The sequence below is a fragment of the Mytilus trossulus genome, unplaced genomic scaffold, assembly GCF_036588685.1.
Source record: "Mytilus trossulus isolate FHL-02 unplaced genomic scaffold, PNRI_Mtr1.1.1.hap1 h1tg000110l__unscaffolded, whole genome shotgun sequence".
Lineage (NCBI taxonomy): Eukaryota > Metazoa > Mollusca > Bivalvia > Mytilida > Mytilidae > Mytilus > Mytilus trossulus.
In genome coordinates this window covers 419,888-444,808 of record NW_026963297.1, presented here as the reverse complement: position 1 = coordinate 444,808, position 24,921 = coordinate 419,888, and the positions used below count along the sequence as shown (strand labels likewise).

Here is a 24,921-nt window from a genome sequence, read left to right as displayed (position 1 = left end):
GTAGACATCAACTACTAAGCTTCCTTTTGCACCTAATGCAGACAAAAGTATTGCCGTAGAACTTTTTGAATTAACTTTTCTTTTATGGTGCGTTAGGATGTCCGACCCCAACTGTGGACCTTCTTAAAAACAAAACTAAAACGAACAACACCCTGGGTTTTCCCCAAGTATACCTGAGCTACTAAGCTTCCCTTTGCACGTAGTGCAGACAAAAGTATTGCCATAGAACATTTTTAATTAACTTTTCTGTAAGGGTGGGTTAGGGTGTCCGACCTCAACTGTGCACCTACTTACAAACAAAACTGAGCGGAACAACAGTCTGGATTTTTTCTCAAGTAGACCTCATCTACCCAGCTTCCCTTTGCACCTAGTGCAGACAAAAGTTTTGCCGTAGAACATTTTTAATTCACTTTTCTGTAAGAGTGGGTTAGGGTGTCAGACCCCAATAGTGGACCTACTTAAAAACATAACTAAGCCAAACAACACCTTGGATTTTTCTCAAGAAGACCTTAGCTACTTTGCTTCCCTTTGCAACTAGTGCGGACAAAAGTATTCCCGTAGAACATTTTTAATAATCTTTTCTGTAAGGGTGGGTTAGGGTGTCCGACCCCAACTGTGGACCTATTTAAAAACAAAACTAAGCCGAACAACACCCTTGATTTTTTCTCAAGTAGACCTCAGCTGTCCAGTCTCCCTTTGCACCTAGTGCAGACACAAGTGTTGCCATAGAACATTTTTTATTAAGTTTTCTGTAAGGGTGGGATAGGGTGTCTGACCCCAACTTTGGACCTAGTAAAACAAAAATTAAGCCGAACAACACCCTGGATTTTTTATCAAGTAGACATCAGCTACCCAGCTTCCTTTTGCATCTAGTGCGGACAAAAGTATTGCCGTAGAACATTTTTTATTAACTTTTCTGTAAGGATGGATATGGTGTCCACCCCAACAGTGGACCTACTTTTAAAGAAAAAAAATAAGCCGAACAACACCCTGGATTTTTTCACAAGTAGACCTCAGCTATTTAGCTTCCCTTTGCACCTACTACGGACAAAAGTATTGCCGTACACGATTTTAAAATTAACTTTTCTGTAAGTGTTAGTTAGGGTGTCCGACCCCAACTGTGGACCTACTTAAAAACAAAACTAAGCCGAACAACACCCTTGATTTTTTCTCAAGTCGACCACAACTACCCAGCTTCCCTTTGCGCCTAGTGCGGACAAACGTATTGACGCAGAACATTCTCTATTACTTTTTCTGTAAGATAATGGGATAGGGTGTCCGACCCCAACTGTGGACCTACTTAAAAACAAAACTAAACCAAACAACACCCTTCATTTTTTCTCAAGTACACCTGAGCTGTACTCAACCGACTCAATCTTTGGACCTACTTTAAAAATAAAAAACTAAGCCCAAAAACACCGTGTGTTTTTTTCTCAAGAAGACATTATCTACTAAGCTTCCCATTTCACCTAGTGCGAACACAAGTATTGACGTAGAACATTTTTAATACAAATTTAAGTAAGGGTTGGGTAGGTGTGCGACCCCAACTTTGGAGCTAGTTCAAAAAAATAAAATTAAGCCGAACAACACCCTGAATTTTTTATCGAGTAGACTCTAGCTACTAAGCTTCCCATTTCACCTAGTGGACGAAAGTATTGCCGTAGAACAATTTTTATTAACTTTTCTGTATTAAGGTTGGATATGGTGTCCACCCCAACTGTGGACCTACTTTTAAAGAAAAGAACTAAGCCGAACAACACCCTGGATTTTTTCTCAAGTAGACCTGAGCTACTTAGCTTCCCTTTGCACCTACTGCGGACAAAAGTATTGCCGTACAAGATTTTAAAATTAACTTTTCTGTAAGTGTTGGTTAGGGTAACGGATCCCAACTGTGGACCTACTTAAAAACAAAACAAAGCCGAAGAACACCCTGTTTTTTTTTTCTTTCATGTAGACAACAGCTACCTAGCTTCCTGTTGCGCCTAGTGCGTACAAGATTATTGACATACAACATGATTTATTAAATTTTCTGTAAGGTAGTAAAGTAGACTGTCAGACTCAATCTTTGGACTTGTTAAAAAAATCAACTTAGCCGAATAACACCCTGTGTTTTTCAAGTAGACCACATCTTCCCAGCTTCCTTTTGCGCCTAGTGCGAACAAAAGTATTGACGTAGAACATTTGTTATTAACAATTATGTAAGGTAGTGGGGTAGGGTGTCCGACCAAACTTTGAACCTAAATAAAAAAAAAATGAACTAAGCCGATAAACATCCTGTGTTTTTTTTTCTCAAGTACACCACAGCTTCCTAGCTTCCCTTTACGCCAATTGCGGACAAAAGTATTGACGTAAAAAAGTTTTGATATCTTTTCTGTAAAGTAGTGATGCAGACGGACATACTGAATCTTTGGACCAGTTCTACTTTAAAAATTAAAAACTAAGCCGAAGAAAACCGTGTGTGTTTTTCTCAAGAAGACCACAGCTATCCAGCTATCCTTTGCGCCTAGTGCGGACAAATGTATTGACGTAGAACATGTGTTACTAACTTTTCTGTAAGGTAGTGAAGTAGACTGTCCCGACTTAATCTTTTGACCTATTTAAAAAAAAACTAAGCCGGAGAACACCCTGGATTTTTTCTCAAGTAAACATAAGCTACCCAGCTTCCCTTTTTACCTGGTGCTTACAAAAGTTTTGTCGTTCAACATTTTTTATTAACGTGTCTGTAATGTAATGGGGTATGGTGTCCAACCCTAAATTTGGACTTTCTTTAAAGAAAAATAACAAACAGAAGAACACCCTGTGTTTTTTCTCAAGTAAACCCAGCTTCCCTTTGCACCTTGTGCGGACAAAATTATTGTCGTAGAACATTTTTTTTTAACTTTTGCGTAAGGCAGTGGGGTAGGGTGTCTGATCCCAAATTTGGACTTTCTTTAAAGAAAAATAACTAAGCCGAAAAACACCCTGTGTTTTTTCTCAAGTAAACTACAGCTTCCCGGACAATCTTTGCCCCTAGTACGGACAAAAGTATTGCCGTAGAACATTTTTTTTTAACTTTTCTGTAAGGTAGTGTGGTACGGTGTCCGACCCGACCTTTAGAGCTACTACAAAACATAAACTAGGCCGGAGAACACCCTGGATTTTTTTTCAATTAAACATAAGCTACCCAGCTTCCCTTTTTACCTTGTGCTGATAAAAGTTTTGTCGTTCAACATTTTTTATTAACTTTTCTGTAATGTAGTGGAGTAGGGTGTCCGAATCTCCATTTGCACCTACTTTAAAAAAAAATAACAAAGCCGAAGAACACCCTGTGTGTTTTTCTACAAGTAAACCACAGCTACCCGGTCTTTTTTGCACCTAGTGTGGACAAAAGTATTGCCGTAGAGCATTTTTTATTAAATTTTCTGTAAGGTAGTGTGGCACGGTTTCCGACTTCAACGTTAGACCTACTATCGGAAAAAATTAACTAAGCCGGAGAACATCCGGGATTTTTTCTCAAGAAAAGATAAGCTACCCAGCTTCTCTTTTTACCTTGTGCTGACACAAGTGTGGTCGTACAACATTTTTTATTAACTTTTCTGTAAGATGTGTGATACGGTGTTCGACATCAACTTTAGTTCTACTATAAAAAAAATAAACTAACCCGGAGAACACCCTTTGTTTTTTGTCAAGTAGTTTACAACTACCCAGCTTTTCTTTAAACCTTGTGCGGATCAAAGTATTGCCATTAAACAAATTTTTATTAACTTTTCTGTGGTACGGTGTCCGACCCTAACTTTAGACCTACTTTAAAAAAAAACTAAGCCAGAGAATACCCTGGATTATTTCTCAAGTAGAAATAAGCTACCCAGCTTCCCTTTGCACTTCGTGCTGACAAAATTGTTGTCGTACACCATTTGTTATTAACTTTTGCGTAAGGCAGTGGGGTAGGGTGTCCGACCCCAAATTTCACTTTCTTTAAAAAAAAATAACTAAGCTGAAGAACACCATGTGTTTTTTCTCAGGTAAGCCACAGCTACCCGGACAGTCTTTGCACCTAGTGCGGACATAAGTATTGCCGTAGAACATTTTTTATTAACTTTTCTGTAAAGTAGTGTGATACGGGATCCGACCCCAACTTTAGACCTACTATAAAAAAAAACTATTGACAAACTATATAAAAAATTGAACTTAGCCGTATGACAACCTGTGTTTTTTTTTTCTCAAGTAGACCACAGTTACCCAGCTTTTCTTTAAACCTAGTGCGGACAAAGTTATTGCCATTGAACATTTTTTTATTAACTTTTCTGTAAGGTAGTGGGGTACGGTGTCCGACTTCAGATTTAGACCTACTATCAGAGAAAATAAACTTAGCTGGTGAACACCCTGGATTGTTTCTCATCAACAGATAAGCTAGTATAAATAAGCTACCCAGCTTCCCTTTTTACCTTGTGCTGATAAAAGTGTTGTCGTACAACTGTAAGGTAGTGTGGTACGGTGTCCGACCCCAACTTTAGACCTACTATCAGAAAAATCAACTAAGCCGGTGAACACCTTAAATTTTTCTCAAGAAAAGATAAGTTACACAGCTTCCCTTTTTACTAAGTGCTGACAAAAGTATTGTCGTACGACATTTGTTATTAACTTTTATGTAAGGCAGCGGGGTAGGGTGTCCGACATCAATTTTAGACCTACTATAAAAAAAAATAAGCCAGAGAACACCCTTATTTTTTTTTTCTCACGTAGACTACAGCTACCCAGCTTTTCTTTAAACCTTGTGCGGACAAAAGTATTGCCATTGAACACAGTTTTATTAAATTTTCTGCAATGTAGTGTGGTATGGTGTCCGACCCCAACTTTAGACCTACTTTAAAAAAAAAACTAAGCCGGAGAATACCCTGGATTATTTCTCAAGTAGAAATAAGCTACCCAGCTTCCCTTTGTACCTTGTGCTGACAAAATTGTTGCCGTACACCATTTGTTATTAACTTTTGCGTAAGGCAGTGGGGTAGGGTGTCCAACTCCAAATTTGGACTTTTTTAAAAGAAAAAATAACTAAGCCGAAAAACACCCTGTGTTTTTTCTCAAGTAAACGACAGCTACCCGGACAATCTTTGCACCTAGTGCGGACACAAGTATTGCCGTAGAATATTTTTTATTTTTTTCTGTAAGGTAGTGTGGTACGGTGTCCGACCCCAATTTTAGATCTACTATAAAAAAAAAAAAAAAAAAATAGGCCGTAGAACACCCTGCGTTTTTTCTCTCCAGTAGACCACAGCTACCTAGCTTTTCTTAAAATCTAGTGCGGACAAAGTTATTGCCATTGAACAAATTTTTATTAATATTTCTGTAAGGTAGTGTGGAACTGTGTCCGACCCCAACTTTAGACCTACAATCAGAGAAAATAAACTAAGCCAGAAAACACCCTGGATTATTTCTCAAGTAGAAATAAGCTACCCAGCTTCCCTTTGCACCTTGTGCTGACAAAAGTTTTGTCGTACAACATTTGTTATTAACTTTTCTGTAAGGCAGTGGGTAGGGTGTCCGACCCCAAATTTCACTTTTTTTAAAGAAAAATAACAAAGCCAAAGAACACCCTGCGTTTTTTTCTCAGGTTAACCACAGCTACCCGGACAATCTTTGCACCTAGTGCGGACATAAGTATTGCCGTAGAACATTTTTTATTATCTTTTTTGTAAAGTAGTGTGATGCGGGGTCCGACCCCAACTTTAGACTTACTATGTAAAAAAAAACATAAACTAGGCCGGAGAACACCCTGGATTATTTCTCAAGTAAACAAAAGCTACCCAGCTTCCCTTTTTACCTTGTGCTGATAAAAGTTTTGTCGTTCAACATTTTTTATTAACTTTTCTGTAATGTAATGGGGTAGGGTGTCCGACCCTCCATTAGCAGCTACTTTAAAAAAAATAACAAAGCCGAAGAACACCCTGTGTTTTTTTCTCTCAAGTACACCACAGCTACCCGGCCTTTTTTGCACCTAGTGTGGACAAAAGTATTGCCGTAGAACATTTTTTATTAAATTTTCTGTACGGTAGTGTGGTACGGTGTCCGACCCTTACTATGGACCAACTATATCAAAAAAAATAAACTTAGCCGTAGAACACCCAGTGTTTTTCTCTCTAGTAGACCACAGCTACCCAGCTTTTCTTTAAACCTAGTGCGGACAAAGTTATTGCCATTGAACACATTTTTATTAACTTTTCTGTAAGGTAGTGTGGTACGGTGTCCGACCCCAACTTTAGACCTAGGCTTCTATCAAAGAAAATAAACAAAGCCGGAGAACACCCTGGATTTTTTCTCAAGAAAAGATAAGCTACTCAGCTTCCCTTTTTACCTTGTGCTGAAAAAAGTGTTGTTGTATAACATTTTGTATTAACTTTTCTATAAGGTAGTGTGGTACGGTGTCCGACATCAACTTTAGACCTACTATAAAAAAAAACTTAGCCGGAGAACAACCTTTGTTTTTTTCTCAAGTAGACTACAACTATACAGCTTTTCTTTAAACCTTGAGCGGACAAAAGTATTGCCATTGAACAAATTTTTATTAATTTTTCTGCAATGAAGTGTGGTAGGGTGTCCGACCCCAACTTTAGTCCTACTTAAAAAAAAAATAAACGAAGCCGGAGAACAACGTGGAATATTTTTCAAGAAAACATAAGCTACCCAGCTTCCCTTTTTACCTTGTGCTGACAAACGTTTTGTCGTTCAACTTTTTTTATTAACTTTTCTGTAATGTAATGGGGTAGCGTGTCCGACGCTAAATTTGAACCTACTTTAAAAACAATTAACTAAGCCGAAGAACACCATGGATTATTTCTCAAGTAGAAATAAGCTACTCAGCTTCCCTTTGCACCTTGTGCTGACAAAATTGTTGTCGTACACCATTTGTTATTAACTTTTGCGTAAGGCAGTTGGGTAGGATGTCCGACCCCAAATTTGGATTTTTTTTTAAAGAAAAATAACTAAGCCGAAGAACACCCTGTGTTTTTTCTCAAGTAAACTACAGCTACCCGGACAATCTTTGCACCTAGTGCGGACACAAGTATTGCCGTAGAACATTTTTTATTATTTTTCTGTAAGGTAGTGTTGTACGGTGTCCGACCCCAATTTTAGATCTACTTAAAAAAAAAACCATAAAGTAGGCCGTAGAACACCCTGCTTTTTTTTCTCTCCAGTAGACCACAGCTAACTAGCTTTTCTTTAAATCTAGTGAGGACAAAGTTATTGCCATTGAACAAATTTTTATTAACTTTTCTGTAAGGTTGGATATGGTGTCCACCCCAACTGTAGACCTACTTTTAAAGAAAAAAACTAAACCGAACAACACCCTGGATTTTTTCTCAAGTAGACCTCAGCTATTTAGCTTCCCTTTGCATCTACTGCGGACAAAAGTATTGCCGTACACGATTTTAAAATTAACTTTTCTGTAAGTGTTAGTTAGGGTGTCCGACCCCAACTGTGGACCTACTTAAAAGCAAAACTAAGCCGAACAACACCCTTGATTTTTTCTCAAGTCGACCACAACTACCCAGCTTCCCTTTGCGCCTAGTGCGGACAAACGTATTGACGCAGAACATTCTCTATTACCTTTTCTGTAAGATAATGGGATAGGGTGTCCGACCCCAACTGTGGACCTACTTAAAAACAAAACTAAACCAAACAACACTCTTGATTTTTTCTCAAGTACACCTCAGCTGTACGCAACCGACTCAATCTTTGGACCTACTTTAAAAAATAAAAAACTAAGCCCAAAAACACCGTGTGTTTTTTTTCTCAAGAAGACATTATCTACTAAACTTCCCATTTCACCTAGTGCGAACAAAAGTATTGACGTAGAACATTTTTTATACAAATTTAAGTAAGGGTTGGGTACGTGTGCGACCTCAACTTTGGACCTAGTTCAAAAAAATAAAATTAAGCCGAACAACACCCTGAATTTTTTATCGAGTAGACACTAGCTACTAAGCTTCCCATTTCACCTAGTGGACGAAATATTGCCGTAGAACAATTTTTATTAACTTTTCTGTATTAAGGTTGGATATGGTGTCCACCCCAACTGTGGACCTACTTTTAAAGAAAAGAACTAAGCCGAACAACACCCTGGATTTGTTCTCAAGTAGACCTGAGCTACTTAGCTTCCCTTTGCACCTACTGCGGACAAAGGTATTGCCGTACAAGATTTTAAAATTAACTTTTCTGTAAGTGTTGGTTAGGGTATCCGATCCCAACTGTGGACCTACTTAAAAACAAAACTAAGCCGAAGAACACCCTGTGTTTTTTTTCTTTCGTGTAGACAACAGCTACCTAGCTTCCTGTTGCGCCTAGTGCGGACAAGATTATTGACATACAACATGATTTATTAAATTTTCTGTAAGGTAGTAAAGTAGACTGTCAGACTCAATCTTTGGACTTGTTAAAAAAATCAACTTAGCCGAATAACACCCTGTGTTTTTCAAGTAGACCACATCTTTCCAGCTTCCTTTTGCGCCTAGTGCGAACAAAAGTATTTACGTAGAACATTTGTTATTAACAATTATGTAAGGTAGTGGGGTAGGGTGTCCGACCAAACTTTGAACCTACTAAAAAAAAATGAACTAAGCCGAAAAACACCCTGTGTTTTTTCTCAAGTACACCACAGCTTCCTAGTTTCCCTTTGCGCCAATTGCGGACAAAAGTATTGACGTAAAAAAGTTTTGACATCTTTTCAGTAAAGTAGTGATGTAGACTGACATACTGAATCTTTGGACCAGTTCTACTTTAAAAATTAAAAACTAAGCCGAAGAAAAACCGTGTGTTTTTTCTCAAGAAGACCACAGCTATCCAGCTATTCTTTGCGCCTAGTGCGGACAAATGTATTGACGTAGAACATGTGTTACTAACTTTTCTGTAAGGTAGTGAAGTAGACTGTCCCGACTTAATCTTTTGACCTATTTAAAAAAAAGACTAAGCCGGAGAACACCCTGGATTTTTTCTCAAGTAAACATAAGCTACCCAGCTTCCCTTTTTACCTGGTGCTTACAAAAGTTTTGTCGTTCAACATTTTTTATTAACGTGTCTGTAATGTAATGGGGTAGGGTGTCCAACCCTAAATTTGGACTTTCTTTAATGAAAAATAACGAAGCAGAAGAACACCCTGTGATTTTTCTCAAGTAAACCCAGCTTCCCTTTGCACCTTGTGCGGACAAAATTATTGTCGTACACCATTTTTTATTATCTTTTTTGTAAAGTAGTGTGATGCGGGGTCCGACCCCAACTTTAGACTTACTATGTAAAAAAAAACATAAACTAGGCCGGAGAACACCCTGGATTATTTCTCAAGTAAACAAAAGCTACCCAGCTTCCCTTTTTACCTTGTGCTGATAAAAGTTTTGTCGTTCAACATTTTTTATTAACTTTTCTGTAATGTAATGGGGTAGGGTGTCCGACCCTCCATTAGCAGCTACTTTAAAAAAAATAACAAAGCCGAAGAACACCCTGTGTTTTTTTCTCTCAAGTACACCACAGCTACCCGGCCTTTTTTGCACCTAGTGTGGACAAAAGTATTGCCGTAGAACATTTTTTATTAAATTTTCTGTACGGTAGTGTGGTACGGTGTCCGACCCTTACTATGGACCAACTATATCAAAAAAAATAAACTTAGCCGTAGAACACCCAGTGTTGTTTCTCTCTAGTAGACCACAGCTACCCAGCTTTTCTTTAAACCTAGTGCGGACAAAGTTATTGCCATTGAACACATTTTTATTAACTTTTCTGTAAGGTAGTGTGGTACGGTGTCCGACCCCAACTTTAGACCTAGGCTTCTATCAAAGAAAATAAACAAAGCCGGAGAACACCCTGGATTTTTTCTCAAGAAAAGATAAGCTACTCAGCTTCCCTTTTTACCTTGTGCTGAAAAAAGTGTTGTTGTATAACATTTTGTATTAACTTTTCTATAAGGTAGTGTGGTACGGTGTCCGACATCAACTTTAGACCTACTATAAAAAAAAACTTAGCCGGAGAACAACCTTTGTTTTTTTCTCAAGTAGACTACAACTATACAGCTTTTCTTTAAACCTTGAGCGGACAAAAGTATTGCCATTGAACAATTGCTTAGATATACGGCCATTTACAATTAAAGTTAACTCAAATATGAATTTTCTTTGTATTGGGATGTTGTATATTTGGTGTCAGCAAAGTTCCACTCAAATGTTTTGTTTTCTACTGTGTGTTGCATTGCTAGGATACATAGAAACAATGAGCTCCTGTCGATTTGGTCTTTTAAGTGCTACCATATGTGCATTTCAAACCATATTTCAATAAAACACATATCGGTTTTTTTATTTACTCAGGTCGCAAGATACCTTCACCTAATATGTTTTTATGTGAAATGATCCTATTCTATTTTGAAGGAAATTTACTCATAAAGAAAAAAAAGCTAGAGACTCCAAGAGGCAGGAAAAGAACAGAATAGGCAATCACAAATCATGTACATGTATCACAATATCAACTGTAATTTTCATTAATGATTTATTGAAATAAATAAATTTTCTGTCTTTTTTTGTTTATCAGAATTCTGTGATAAATTATGATTAGTTTGATGTGCTGAAATCATGGAAATAATCTCGACCCTTAATCATTCTCAAGATGGTTATTCAGTTGTCAAACTGCTTCTTTATAATCAGTTTGCAATTGTAATTGATTATTTTGAATGAGTTAATTTACATCATGTACTGCTGCTGAATGATGCTGAATCATCATAGTCCTGATGTCACAGTGTACAAGCGGACAGTGACACAAAACGGAAGTTGCTGATATGGCGATCGGCTCGTTGTTTTTCCAAAAAATATAGAATATCAACACAAAGTGTCCCATAATGGATTGTTCAGCAGCTCAAGGTAAGTGAATAACTACAATGATGTATTTTTGACCATTTAAAGCTTATTTTATGCTTTTAGCATCAACCGTCTTTTTAAAATAACTCCTGATCATGAAGAGGGGTCAAAATTTTGCGATTTTTCGAGTCATAAATCTTAACAAAACTCCGAAAATTCAAACATTTTCAAGATTTTTAATCGATACATAGTTGAATAATCATATTCCGCATACACACACAAAAGTTTGGTTCATTTTTTTTTTATTATATTGTCACAATTGAATCTTTTCTATTCAAAGTGTACTGTCCGCCTCGTTGCCACCGTATGTTTTCATACTGTCCGATTCGTTGGTCATATTCATGATCGATATCTTAAGCAAAAGTAAGATTGAAACATGCAATTTATCCACATTCATGACCGATTTCCTAGGAAATATCAACATTTATAAAATGTTACTGATTATTACATATAAAAAGCATTGTTAATGCATGCACATGAAAATTTAATATACGTTTCTCTAGTTTGTTTTAGGAAAATGGGGCACGTAGGTGATTTTTATGGTATATTTATTCATACATTCATGTGGAACATTGTTATTTTTATCACTTAAAAACATAAATAGGGGTAATAACTTTTCATGAAAAATACAACCATGCAACAAAAGTTATTTCTAGGCCTTTTATAGCTGACTATGCGGTATGGGCTTTGCTCATTGTTGAAGGCCGTACGGTGACCTATAGTTGTTCATTTCTGTGTCATTTAATTTGTTCTCTTGTTTAGAGTTGTCTCATTGGCAATTACACCAAATCTTTTTTTTTATATTTATAAACGTTTGACACAGAAAATCAAAACAATAGTTTTTTACACCCAGTTTGCGTCTTATTTCACCAATAATCAAACAAATCTCATGGCTTGGGATTCAAGTCAAAAAGAATCAATTGAAAAGTTACGGTGTACTTGAATGGTCCATGAGTTTGTTTTCCTATTGCCTTAGTAGAGGTAAGAATACTTATATACACACATTTAACATGAAGTATGCGGTGAAGCCTTTCTTGTTAAATTTTTTATCATAACTTGCATTTATTCTGTATGAGTTATTATTCAATTCTTATATGTACAAATCATCGATTAAATAAATTAATATGAATACATTCACGTTACTTAATACATGTATTTGTAATCGCTTAGGCAGTTGCGGATCCAGGCGGTCGGGGGTCCGGGGTTGGGAACCCTAGTTACTTTTTTTTTAATCTTTCATCTGGGTATGAATTCTCTCTTAACAATTTCTGGATCCGCTCCTGAATTATATTTTTGTAAGTTTAAAAAACACGAATATCAGTGAAATAAACAAATATGGAAAATATGGGGCAAAAAATACCCGTCCCCATGTACCTACGATTACATCTATGTTATAGTATACATTATGATCGAAATGTTAAAGTCTGATCACGGATGCAAAGTAAGAGCGTATTTTCCTTTTGAAATGTCTGTGAAGAAAAGGACACGATAATTTTAAATTATTACATGGCATTTTCCATATCAACCCTGGTATCAGCCCTAGACTTCCATATCAAGCCAGAGAGCTTTAGCCCGAGGGCTTGATATGGGTCGAAGGCTGAAACCAGGGCCGATATGTAAAATGACATGTCATGATCTATTTATCACATATTTCCAAGTTTACTGGGGCTGATATGGATTTTCAAAAGCTAATATCGATTCTCAAGGGCTGATATCGATTTTCAAAGGCTGATATCGATTTCAAGGGCTGATATCAATTTTCAGGGGCTGATATGGATTTTCGGGGGCTGATATGGATATTGGAAAATAGCCAACTTTAACTTCCTGCTTTATCTGACCATGCAAAAGCATACATATCAGTTCAAAATGTGTGATAAAAATACATATAAATGCTTTGATAATTATGCTGAACGATTGATCAAATATAAATCAATGAAGTTATCAAATATTATTATGTTCTAAACATTACACGCCGTATACGAACATGGCATAAGCTGAACAAAAACGGGCGTGGGCCCCCAGGCCATCCTTATCGGTTTTAATTTCATTTAAAATTTACAGAGATTGCGAGTCAACTTGTTTTGTGTCCGCTCCTCCATTCTTGATGCAAACATTAGTGGGACCCCTTTTATTTTATAAAATCTGGATCCGCCTCTTATTGGTCATATGCTTTAAGTAAATCTTTTATGACCATATCTAAATCAATATCTTGATTGTAACCTGCGTCATCGAAGTGAAAGAAAGTCTCGTAACCGCTATACTTCGTCATTCACTCCGTCCGTCCGTCCGTCCGTCAATTATATTTTTGATTTACTGTTTTAATTTTTTCAAAAAGTATTGGCAGCAATTGCCGCATTTCTTCAATATCAGAGTCAATGTAATTGTCATCCGATATAGAAAGATCCAAAAGTTCTCTCGACAGATCTGCATCGATATCGAAAAATGATTTATTCTTGTCTCCTTCAGTTTCCATTTCCTCGTCTGTCTGTTCCTTGAGGTCATGAGAAATATCAGATTTGCGGGGTGTTGATGTGGAGATTTTTTGTCTTTTGGCAACTGGGCTTCCAATTTCATGCGAGTTATCATTTTCAATTTCAAAAAGAGTGCTTGCTGTTTTCAAAAGATCACATGTTTTTCCTATATTAAGAGTTTCCTTATAATTGTCACTATGTATGTAATAACCATCCTTTTGTAGTTGGTTTGGTATAACACAAAAGTTTTTCGTCTGAAGAATGCATTTATTTTGAATATAAACCTTTATTTTAAGTGTTTGTTCCGGATGGCGAATTATATTGTGGTCTATTATTTCGGAAAATATTTTGCACGAAAACAAGCATGTTGTACAACTATAAGGATTACTAGTACTCATCATGTATATCTGAAAATATAAGCAAAACATTATTTAATTGATGTTCTTAAGTGCGCTGCATCACTCACTATCATCTACTGTTGTTTTAAAATAACTTTTAAACAAGAATGTGACCATAGTACACGGATGCCCCACTCGCACTATCGTTTTCTATGTTCATTAGGCCGTAAAATTGGATCAAAACTCTAATTTTGCATTAAATTAGAAAGATCATGTCATAGGGAACATGTGTACTGAATTCACCATGCATTTATTAGAATATTATATCGGTAGAGAATCTAACAACAAGGTCCGCAAACGATGAATACGAGCAGCAGACATGAGTAAAGGTTCTGGAAGAGTGACCAATGTCTCCCTTTAATTGACACGAGATCCAAGATGAATATATAATCTTTAAAAATTTTCCATATATAATCAAAGACAGTATCTGTGTTGAATAAAGTTTAAATGTGGATAAATTGCATGTTTCAATCTTACTTTTGCTTAAGATATCGATCATGAATATGACCAACGAATCGGACAGTATGAAAACATACGGTGGCAACGAGGCGGACAGTACACTTTGAATAGAAAAGATTCAATTGTGACAATATAATAAAAAAAATGAACCAAACTTTTGTGTGTGTATGCGGAATATGATTATTCAACTATGTATCGATTAAAAATCTTGAAAATGTTTGAATTTTCGGAGTTTTGTTAAGATTTATGACTCGAAAAATCGCAAAATTTTGACCCCTCTTCATGATCAGGAGTTATTTTAAAAAGACGGTTGATGCTAAAAGCATAAAATAAGCTTTAAATGGTCAAAAATACATCATTGTAGTTATTCACTTACCTTGAGCTGCTGAACAATCCATTATGGGACACTTTGTGTTGATATTCTATATTTTTTTGAAAAACAACGAGCCGATCGCCGTCGGACAGATCAGCAACTTCCGTTTTGTGTCACTGTCCGCTTGTACACTGTGGATGTATGAAATACAATACAAATTTTATATTGCTGCTGGTATGTTTTAGTCTTCAATAGAATCAAGGTATATTATATAAAAATATGTGGTATAATTGCCAATGAGACGACTCTCCACAAGAGACCAAAATGACACAGAATTACTAATTATAGGTCACAATACAACCTTCAACAATGAGCAAATCTCATGTATACATGGTATATATATTTATAATACTTTCCAGTATTATCTAAAGAAAGTTCCCAAACATTTAATTATTTTTTTTAAGTCATTTGTAATTACACGATGTCATATATATCAGTCAAGCTGTACAAAAAAACAGTTACATGGCCAGACATAACCAATTTTCTAATTGTACATGAGTATTTACTACACTGAAGAATAGGTCCATCCAATAAAATAATTTGAAAAATAATCATTGTTATACATTTTGTAAGCCTCGGTCACACCTTAACGGATAGCTCCAACGGATGCCTAATGGATTACTTTTTTCAATCCGTTCATGTCCGTTAGACGTCCGTTCTTATCCGTTAGACGTCCGTCCATATCCGTTGCATCTCCGTTAGGCGTACGTTTTATCCGTCGACGTCCGTTCTGTCCGGTGGAAAATTTTGAGCATGTTTAGAGTTAGAATTAAATGTCCGTTGAAGGTCCGGTAGGCGTCCGTTTTGTACGGTACTCATCAGTTTCGTTCCCGTTTTGTATCCGTTACGTGTTCGTTATACATCCGTTGGAGGTCTGGTAGATCAATTCAAAAACGGACTTCCAACGGACATCTAACGGATGAAATGGATGTTAAACGAATGTGAAACGGACTTCTACCGGACGTACAATGGATAAAACGGATGATTAACGGATCTGAAACGGATAAATGCCAATGGAAAATTTCGCGTCAGAAATGCCAATTAGATTTCTAAAGGTTCATGAATTCTTATTATTCATAATCGATCTTAGAGTAAGGGCACGTCTTCACAATCAACCAGCTCTTATTCAGGCCAGACACTGCCCTTTGGCAGCATTTTGAAGAAAAAACCAAAACCAGTTCCACAGAAACATTTTGAATATTTATGCGATTTACATGTATTATTATTGTCGCCTTTAATATATCTTGTTCATCCGTTTTATCCGGAACGCTTCTGTTGGGTGTCTGTTTTATGCGGTACTCGTCCGTTGGATGTACGTTCGAAATCCGTTCTTTCCGTTATGTTTCCTTTTCTCGTACGTTGCATCTCCGTTGCATGCCCGTTATGCATTCGTTAAGCGTCTGTTTTATTTTGCCAGTACACCAACGGAATCCCAACGGATAACAATTTTGTCAACAGACAACTTTTATTTCTATCCGTTAGGCGCCCGTTCGAGCTATCCGGTAAGGTTTGACCGAGGCTGTACATTCATACATCATTACAAGGAGAAAGTACCTATGTTTATATGTTCCAGACCATATAAGTATTTGGATTGTACGTGTATGGTCCAGTACGAGTATACTCATACGGTCTAGTACGAGCTTGACCATACATGTATTTGAAACACACGAGTTTATTTTAGACACAAAATTATCGAAAAACTTTTATTGAGTATTACAATTTAATATTATTACAATTAGATAAATAAAGTGGAAAACATTACATCAACAGAAATTGACTAATTCTGTATTTAACTGTCTGTTTCAATCGTATGTTAGCACTCTCTCCACCGGTGATACTTACTGGCACAAGGATCTTATTTTAGCACTCTCGCCACCGGTAATACTTGCTGGCACAATGAACATCAGATTTCTTACATTTACATGTTTTGTTCATGTCTGTTCCTTTGCATTTGCATCTCTTGTTTGTTTTCCTGCAGCTTGCAATGCAATTCCGTATGTTTTTCAAAGTACATTTTTTAATGTGTATGTCAAAAGTTCTATTGCACTCATAACATAACACGAGTTCAATATGTCAAATAATAGTTTGTACAAATTTGCATCCTTACCAAAAATATCAGCAACCCTATATCCCCAGTTGCTTTTCTTACAGTAACAAAGAAACCTTTTTCATCCTTTGCTTATTTTTCAACACTTTTTTATCATAAAATTATTTTTTATTGTTTTTTTAACAGATTTTTATATACTTAATGTCCAGTTTCTTCCCTGACATACAGGAGATTAACTTTTAAATAGTTACAATTTAAAACATTTTAAAAGTTTGTATTCCAATTACAATTGAACTTTTTATATTAATAATAAGATTTCAGTTATGTTGATCTGTAATGTCAAGGCATCAAATAAAAGTCTTATAACCTGGCAGACCGTTAGAGAACAATCTAGACCATATGCGTATTTGTAAAAGTATGCATACAGACAGAACGGTACGCGTTTGGTCCAAATACTCATATGGTCTGGAACATATATATATAAATGATTAAATCATTAATCGATTTTAACAGAGTTATCTCTCTGTAGTGTTATGTACAACCTTAAAAGTTTTGTAAGTAAAATCACATGAACATATGAAAAAAGGAAATATGGGGTGTATGCAAATTGCAATTATGAAACAGCAACTGCAAACACAACCAAAATCATATAGAGGTCCACACAGCTATTGAAATGTAATAAGACCAGCTCTTAACCCTCCAGTCTATATAAGTTTTTTTATCAATATTAAACAGAAATAATAAAACAACTACTACCAACAGATATATATAAAACAATATTAAATCATATTATATTAGGAGTAAACAATAAAATACTGTATCATAGAAAGCTCAAAGTTCTTAAATGGCTTCATATGAAACCAGACTGTATTAAACTCTAAATGTATTTTTCGAAGTAAAATACTGCTTACAACATCAAAAAGCATTTAACACTCTTTATCGACAACTTGTGTGTTGTTGTATAATGCTTTCCCGGGAAAAAATAATATATCCAAACATTGAAAACAACCATTTGGAAAGCTGAATACTAAAATTTATGATAAAAGGGAGGATTTTTCATTTCCTATCGTTAATTATCCGTTTTTAGATGGTGACGTTCCCTTGTCACCATCTTACGGTGTTTATATATCTCAACTTGTACGATTCGCTCGTGTATGTAACAATGTTTTCGATTTTAACGAGAGAAATTTATGTATTACTGAAAAATTATTACACCAGGGTTTTCGATATCACAAACTAGTCAAAACATTTACTAAATTTTATCATCGGTATAAAGACATCATTCGTAAATATAGCTCAACATGCAGACTTCTAATACGTTCAGGTATTTCACATCCAATTTTTTATGGAAATATTCTTTATAAAGCACAAAGGTGTCAGTATTCACCTCAGAAACTTACAAAACCTTTGAATAGACTTATTAAGAAGGGATATAATTACGATACTGTTGTCAAGTCATTAAAGATTGCATATTTTGGTGTTAATATTGAGTCACTGATAAGGTCTTTGCAACGGAACTAAACACATTTATTCTAAAAACAATTGTTGGCATGACACGGGTTATGTTCTTCTCATATATGTTATGATGGTATGATACTAAACCCCTAACGGGAAGGATTGTGCCTGATGTTCATATGATAAATTCATAATCTTTCAGTCAGTTTAATTGAAGTCTGGAGCTGGCATGTCAGTTAACTGCTAGTAGTCTGTTGTTATTTATGTATTATTGTCATTTTGTTTATTTTCTTTGGTTACATCTTCTGACATCAGACTCGGATTTCTCTTGAACTGAATTTTAATGCGCCTATTGTTATGCGTTTACTTTACTACATTGGTTAGAGGTATAGGGGGAGGGTTGAGATCTCACAAACATGTTTAACCCCGCCGCATTTTTGCGCCTGTCCCAAGTCAGGAGCCTCTGGCATTTGTTAGTCTTGTATTATTTTAATTTTAGTTTCTTGTGTACAATTTGGAAATTAGTACGGCATTCATTATCACTGGACTAGTATATATTTGTTTAGGGGCAAGCTGAAGGACGACTCCGGGTGCGGGAATTTCTCCCTACATTGAAGACCTGTTGGTAACCCTCTGCTGTTTTTTTATTTGGTCGGGTTGTTGTCTCTTTGACACATTCCCAATTTCATTTCTCAATTTTATTATAACTGTTTGTAATAAAATAATTATGTAAGTTTCCTAGGGTAAACTATAACTATAGAACTCTTATCTTCAAAAACTCAACTATACCATACTAATATGGAAGTCCCTGTGTGTATCATCAACTCGGTAGTCATTGCTTTTGATTAGCATAATAAACCTTTATTACATCATGTAATCTGTTCAAATTTTAATATGAAACCTTCAATCAAATTCAGTGATGAAAATTTAACCTTTTATAAATTTGGTAATTCTTTTCTAAACATTTGGCCAAACACCGCGGGACGTGTTTACACTTAAAACTTTTATTTTTTGGGTTCTGAATGTTTCTGATGAAGTAATATAATAAATAAATCCCTTGTTACGCATATAAATATTAAGTGGCTCTTCTAATTTGAACGAACACAAACCCTAACAATTATACACCAATTCTGCTGGTACTAATTATTGGTTCTACAGGTTCAGTATTCTAATCAATTGGTAAAAAATACTAAACGTGTATAATAAATCGATGCATTGTGTAATTCAAGATTGATTTCTAACAGAATGTGTCAACAAAATTAAGGAATAATTATGGAATATTTACTAAGCAGATTTTGTACTCTCATAAACACCTAAAAAATATTCATGACTTACCAATACTGTCTGAACGGTCAGTTTGATTTTAATATCATCAGAACATCTTGAACGTAAAAACGTCAAGCCTTCTTATAAATTAAAGTTATCTTTCACATTTTTATTTGTTTGTTAACTCAGTGCTGTTACGACATAAGTCATCCAGAAATTGCAATTCTAATAAGTAGCTTTTCATTCAACGCAATTGTGTTCCCTATTCAACTCAGTATTTTGTTGTCTAGTACAATACGATACGATTTATTTAACAATTGGTAAAAATTAATTGAACGATCTTAATTTACTTCAAGCTAAAAATCTGAAAAGTACTGAATTCACCGAAGTAGAGGAGTCTAAATGTGGCTTGAAAAATTACCATGACTTAGTTTTATATTGCGCAGCCTGTTATATCTGGTCAATTAAAAAGATTCAGATTTTCAGTTCTAGGTTAAAATCGGTTTACAAGTGTTGCTTACATGCAATTTCAACAATCCAGTTCACGAGTATAGCATTTGATTATCAATGTAAAAATAAAGGCAAGAGTAGTATACCGCTGTTGGAAAGTCATTAATCGATTGATAGAAAACAAATCAGGGTTACAAACGAAAACCGAGGGACACTTATCAACTATAAGAGGAAAACAACGAAACAATAGAAACACTGAAGTACAATAAAAAAAACCGGCAATGCAACACACACAGAAACAAACTACCTTCCATTTTCCTGACTTGGCTTGTATGGCAATGTTAAATATACCACTTAAATGACAACATGACATGTCAGGAATACAGTAACATAACAATCAATAGTTTAATGCGGTAACGCCCATTTGAATAAGAAAAAAGTCGAATTTCTAATCATTATGTTCCAATTGAAAAGCACTATTATAATAATCAAAAAGAATGTGCAATACGTCTTTGATTTGTAGTGCAAATCTGTCATGATGTAGACATTTTGACTATACCTGTTGTGTATCTTTTAATCCACTGTCAATCTGATAAAAACTGGAAAAACGAACATATTGTATGTTCCATACTTACAGCGGGTGGTAAACTAAAAGCTTCAAAGAAGCAACTGAAATACTGAAGAAAAAAAAACACACAGACAAAGGCGATTTGCAAAGAGTGTTTAGTTTTTTTGTACCTATTTATGTTCTGATCGGCTTTTCCGACTATGATTGTGCATTCAGAAAAGATGGGTTGATAAATAAAATCCTCAACAATTTATATTTACAATTATGTAGAAATATGACCTTCTGTAGTTTGATACTGTAAATTAACGATGCACATAACGGCTTCTTAATATTGTCACATATAGTATCTTTTAGCCGAAAAGTGTAAATTGCTCAAAGTAAATGATATGCTTGAAAAAGTAGTTAAAATTCAACAGTTAATATATACAGATACTTATATCGTCGACAATATGATTATAGGTTCCAAATTTGAGGTAAGTCATTTACACGATTTAAACGATGCACGGCGGTTTACAAACTTGAAAATTAAACAATAAAAAAAAATCAATTTATCAGAAACGAAACAGAGAGGAATAAGATACAAAATGAAAATTCAAACTCATAAGTCTAAAAGGAACCGACAATGCCACTACAAAAAAAAAACAAGAACCAAACAAAAGACAAACACATATATTAACAGTCCTTTCGAAAAAAAAAGGCTTTATCTCATAAAAATAAGCCAAGCACACCTTGGATTTAGTGTCAAGTAAACCTTAGCTATTCAGCTTCCCATTGCACCATGTGACGAAAAAAGTATTGCCGTAGAACATCTTTCATTAACATTTCCGGAAGGGTTGAGTAGGGTGTCCGACCTCAAATTTGGACTTAGTTTAAAAAAAAATAAGCCGAAGCACACCCTGGAAGTTTTGTCAAGTAAACTTTAGCTATTCAACTTCCAATTGCACCTAGTGGCGAAAAAAGTATTGCCGTAAAACATTTTTTATTTACATTTCCGTAAGGGTAGGGTAAGGTGTCCGACCCCAACTTTGGACCTAATTAAAAAAAAATCTAAGCCGAATCACACCCTTGATTTATTGTCAAGTAAACCTCAGCTATCCAGCTTCCCATTGCACCAAGTCGCGAAAAAAGTATTTCCGTAGAATATTTTTTATTGACATTTCCGTAATGGTGCGGAGAGGTGTCCGAACCCAACTTTGGACCCAATTTATAAAAAAAAAAAGCCGAAGCAAACCCTGGATTTTTTGTCAAGTAAACTTTAGCTATTCAGCTATCCATATCACTTAGTGGCGAAAAAAGAATTGCCATAGAACATTTTTTATTAACATTCCGTAAGGGAAGGGAAGGGTGTCCGACCCCAACTTTTGACCTTAATAAAAAAAAACTAAGCCGAAGCACACCCTGAATTTATTGTCAAGTAAACTTTATCTATTTAGCTTCCTATTGCACCAAGTGTGGAAAAGAGTATTGCCGTAGAACATTTTTTATTAACATTTCCGTAAGGGTGGGGTAAGTTGTCCGACCCCAACTTTGGACTTAATTTAAAAAGAAAAAAAGCCGAAGCACACCCGAATTTATTGTCAGGTAAACTGTAGCTATTCAGGTTCCCAGTGCACCTACTGGCAAACAAAAAGTATTGCCGTAGAACTTTTTTTATTTACATTTCCGTAAGGGTGGGTTAGGGTGTCCAACCCCAACTTTGGACTTTATTCAAAAATTAAACTAAGCCGAAGCACACCTTTGATTTATTGTCACGTAAACCTTTGCTATCCAGCTTCAAATTGCACCAAGTGGCGAAAAAAGTATTCCCGTTCAATATTTTTTATTGATATTTCCATAATGGTGAGGAGAGGTGTCCGACACGAACTTTGGACCTAAGGTATAAAAAAAATAAGCCGAAGCACACCTTGGATTTTTTGTCATGTAAATTTTAGCTATTCAGCTTCCCATTGCACCTGCTGGCGAAAAAAGTATTGCCATAAAACATTTTTTTAGTAATATTTCCGTAAGGGAGGGGTAGGGTGTCCGACCCCAAATTTGGACCTAATTAAAAAAAAAACTAAGCCGAAGCACACCCTTGAATTATTGTAAAGTAAATCTTAACTATTCCGCTTCCCATTGCACCTAGTTGCGAAAAAAGTATTGCCGTAAAACAATTTTCATTAACATTTCCGTAAGTTAGGGGTAGGGTGTCCTACCCAAACTTTGGAACTAATTTTAAAACAAAATAAGCCGAAGCACACCCTGAATTTTTTGTCAAGTAAACTTTAGCTATTCAGCTTCACAGTACCACATAGTGGTGAAAAAAGTATTGCCGTAGAAGATTTTTGTTAACATTTCCGTAAGAGTGGGGTAGGTTGAATAACACAACCAGTGCTCCATGTGGATAATGGTCTTTATTCTCTTGTTTAGCACCTTAGATAATTTTCAGTTTTTGATTGGGGTCTTGTTGCTCAGTCCTTAGTTTTTGTGTTTAAATTTTTTGTGAAATGTTTCGTCTTTTTGTCGTTTATCGTATTTTTCAATTTCTTTGTAAATTTTATTTCGACTGTATATATTTGATATCCCTTTTGTATCTTTCGCCTATATTTTAAATACCTTTACTGGTTTTTATGATGAATGTATTTACAACCACTTGGTCGATGCCACTGCTGGTGGAGTTTTCATTCCACCGAGGGTATAATCAGCCCAGTAGTCAGCACTTCTGTGTTGACATGAATTATCATTGATATGGTCATAATTTAAAACTATTCACAAAGCTTTGAATGTTTGAAAAACGAAGGCTTTTTTTACTTTAAACAATAGATCATCTAAGCTGTATTTGGCAAAACTTTGAAGATTTTTTGGTTCTTAAAGCTTTTCAACTTTGTACTTTATATTTACTTTTTAACATTTCTTATTCGAGCGTCTCTGACGAGTCTCCTGTAGACGAAACGTGTGCCTGGCGCAAATTTTAAATCTGGTATCTATGATGATTTTATTTACATAAGCTATTGAAAGCAGCTCCCATGACACAATGTATTTCTTTGAACATTATTTTTTCATATATTATCAATAAAAATTAAGATGAGACTAACTGAAGGAATAGCATAAACTCTAAAAGAAATGAGGCCGGTAACTTTGACAATATCAAAGTCACAGGATCTGCATCATTCACTCACCATGTGAATCCGTAATCAGTCAAGCAATTTGTATTGGGTATAACATTCAATCACTATAATTACATATTATACGACTTTGATCATCTAAGACATCGAAAACATATCGGAAGAGAGTCGAGATACATCCATATCGTATCATGCAACTAATTCGTGAAGGTGAATTTGAAACTTTTAAAGTGTCGATTTCAGTCGTTCTTTCTCAGTTGAAGCAGATGTTGTGTATTCTACTTTGATACGCAGTCAGCATATTAACAACACCCAAAGGATCAAGTAGATATGGAGCAGACCGTCCGGTGATAATTACACCCTTAATATTATATTGTAAACATGAAACAAGGACGCACTGATAAGTGGGTTATTACGAAGTTACTGGTCATCATCAATATATGTAAAGGTGACATTCAAGAACCTTGAAATTTTCTTTTTTTATGTTTTTAAGATGATTTTGCATGACTGTTAATTCCTTTGAAGACAAAACTGTGTCAACTAGCAGTGACGCACTTTTAGCACATATTGGAATATCCACTGTCTGCTGAAATGATGATGTCATTCTTGGTAAAAACAAATCTGGAATCGTTACAGTTTTTCACAATGATATATTTTCTAGGGCATACAACATGATATGTGTACCAAAGAACTATTATAAATAAAAGTCTGCTTAATGAGACGATGTACTTAATACTTCAATAAAGTAACGTGGACAGTAATGTGTAGCGTAAGAAAATCAACGCATTTATTACTCCTTTGTTTTTATTAAAATTGTAAAATGTGTGATGAACTTTAGATCGGTAAATTTTTCAATAATTCACACCTGATGACACCGCCTATGGTTATATTGCATCACACAATTTATGTGGTAATGTTTTGTGACGGTTAAAAGGGAGACGAAAGATACCAAGGAACATTCAAACTCATATGTCATAAAGCTTAGCCTGTAATGAAGTGGTTGTTGATAGTTGCTGTATATCATATTTGCTTCATTTTTAGCTTTTGTAATTTTTTGTGAAAATAATTCCATCGTGTTTGCAATGATTTAGCATAACTCTTAAAGACATGAATTAAGTATTTGATGTATAGATTGTGTGATTTTAGATTAAAAACGTATTATTGACGGATACGTGCCATCATTTTCTCGTCCATAGACTTCTGACGTTCTTTAAGTGTTCACTATAACCTGAGACTACGTCACTCACTAACAATCGTTATGACGACAATGTTGAGGTTCCAATTGTGGTAAATAATGTCGTATATACTCTGACAGTTTCCTAAATGTATACTGACATCTCGGTGTTTTCCAATCTACACATTTGTTATCCATTTAATCCGTAATGTCGAAAGATATTTGGTAATGTCATCCATCAAAACCCTCACTTTAGTCTAAACTATCAACATAAACACTAGCAAAGCG

At 35.4% G+C, this 24,921-nt stretch overlaps 3 long non-coding RNA genes across 4 annotated transcripts in view; 2 read left to right on the top strand and 1 right to left on the bottom strand.

Moving 5' to 3' along the window:
• The window catches only part of LOC134700066 (uncharacterized), a 34,466-nt gene extending 23,988 nt beyond the window's left edge, over positions 1 to 10,478 (top strand). For both annotated transcript variants that reach the window (XR_010103766.1, XR_010103765.1), the window contains one exon: positions 10,386 to 10,478. This is a non-coding gene — a long non-coding RNA (uncharacterized LOC134700066). The remainder of the gene's footprint in view (positions 1 to 10,385) is intronic.
• A 550-nt stretch (positions 10,479 to 11,028) lies between these two features.
• LOC134700037 (uncharacterized) lies at positions 11,029 to 20,622 on the bottom strand. The gene is made up of 3 exons (XR_010103744.1): positions 20,526 to 20,622; positions 14,573 to 14,700; positions 11,029 to 13,746 (listed from the first exon to the last, which is right to left on the bottom strand). It is a non-coding gene; the product is annotated as an uncharacterized LOC134700037 (long non-coding RNA).
• Positions 20,623 to 20,744: 122 nt separating this feature from the next.
• LOC134700045 (uncharacterized) lies at positions 20,745 to 24,628 on the top strand. The gene is made up of 2 exons (XR_010103749.1): positions 20,745 to 20,828; positions 23,953 to 24,628. It is a non-coding gene; the product is annotated as an uncharacterized LOC134700045 (long non-coding RNA).
• Positions 24,629 to 24,921: the final 293 nt, after the last annotated feature.